The sequence below is a fragment of the Ursus arctos genome, unplaced genomic scaffold (genome assembly GCF_023065955.2).
Source record: "Ursus arctos isolate Adak ecotype North America unplaced genomic scaffold, UrsArc2.0 scaffold_37, whole genome shotgun sequence".
Lineage (NCBI taxonomy): Eukaryota > Metazoa > Chordata > Mammalia > Carnivora > Ursidae > Ursus > Ursus arctos.
The window spans coordinates 4,917,444-4,919,169 of record NW_026623053.1 but is presented as its reverse complement, the minus strand read 5'-3'; the positions used below and the strand labels follow the sequence as shown (position 1 = coordinate 4,919,169).

Below are 1,726 nucleotides of genomic sequence, written 5' to 3'. Positions count from 1 at the left end.
GGGAGGGGGGTAGGGGAATGGGATAGACCGGTGATGGGTAGTAAGGAGGGCACGTATTGCATGGTGCACTGGGTGTTATACACAACTAATGAATCATGGAACTTTACATCGGAAACCGGGGATGTACTGTATGGTGACTAACATAATATAATAAAAAATCACTAAATCACTAAATAAATAAAATAAAAAGAAGGATCCAGATAGGATAGAAAAAATACAAAGTTCAAAACCAGGCAAAACGGACCTATCTATGGGATTGTGGTTTCCCTGGAAGAGCAGCAGTGACCAGAAGAGGACATAAGGAGGGGGGCGCTCTGCAGAGCAGAAGTGCATCCATGACAGAGCAGTGGACTCAGCTTCGGGCTGTGGAAGACGCTAAATCCTTCAAACGAAGCTTCCCAGAGTCGCTTTTACAACACCAGGACAGATTCGGACACCGGATGACCCCCTTCGGCGCTACGGGTCGAAACAGGGAAGCCATTTAGATTTGGGGTCTTCCATTTTAATGTAATCATCACCAACAACTTTTTTTTTAATCCTTTGCTAAATGATCTACCGCAAAGTAAAGAAACGAAGATAAAAATGCTTTTGTTGAATGACACGGTTTGATATGTTCTCCGAGCCAGAGAAATCGCATTTTCCTTCGAGTGAAGCGTCCACCTTAGAACCCCCGCCAGGCGCAGCCCTGCTTCTTCCTTCCTCTCTGCCACCCTCCCAGGTGTTCAGGGCTGGGGGTGCCTCCTGCAGAGATCTGAGGTTTTCGTGGGGCTCCCACAGGTGCCGCATCCCTGTGGTGTCTCTCAGTGCACAGAAATACACTGCTGAGTGCGCAGCTTGTTAATGCCGTGATGGTGAGGCTGATGGAACGGTCTGATTTCTGGAAATTCAAAGAAGACCGACCTTCTGTTGCATTCTGCTCGCTGTACGAGTCCTGACGAATGAGGAAGATCATTTCCCCGCTTGGTGGTTGTTTGTACCAGAATAAATAATAACTAGAACCACTAGCTTCATATACACAATCCAAGGTCACAGCCTCATTCTCCAGCATAGAAATGGCAGGCTGGGCTTGAGTCACCTTCTGCGTCATGCCGGATCCTGCAAAAAGAAAGAGAGAATCTGGCTGATTCTCCTGGTAGTATGCCTAGGGTTTTAAGGAACTCATGTAGGACAGAGAGTTCTGATTCCCCGGCCCAGTATTCCCTCTCCTAAATGCCACCAGACAGGAAGAGCCGCACCTGCCTCTAGCCCCGGACTCGGGACTCAGAGGAGCTGGAGTGTGTGTCCGTGGCCATCCTCACTGGCCTCACCAAGGCAGATGGAGGCTATGACTGCACTCAGCAGGCTGGGGAGCAGCATGTTGGAAGCGTGTCCTGAGTAAAATGTGCTCTGCTCTGTCTCAAATTCGGGTCTAAATGCCTGCCCTGTGCCTCACAGGGCCCACACACCGTTACTGAGCTGTAGGAAGTTTCTGTGCCACAACAGGAAACGCAGTTTGCTCCCCGCGGGCTTGCGTCCTGCCGTGGCTTGTTTACGTGGGGGGAGAGAGTCTACCTTGTTTATTTAGTCTTTTGGTAATTTAATTCACAACCATTATATCTGGACATGTACTACGAGGTACATTGAATTGTAGGACATCAATATTCACCCATCTGCCAAATTCAGCCAGTGCATCTATGATGGACTGGTCAGTTTCAAAGGAAATACATATCTTAGGATTGTGGTGACT

At 48.6% G+C, this 1,726-nt stretch overlaps 1 pseudogene; it reads right to left on the bottom strand.

Moving 5' to 3' along the window:
• Nucleotides 1-552: 552 nt before the first annotated feature.
• On the bottom strand, nucleotides 553-1,356 carry LOC130542540 (T cell receptor alpha variable 19-like; annotated as a pseudogene).
• Nucleotides 1,357-1,726: the final 370 nt, after the last annotated feature.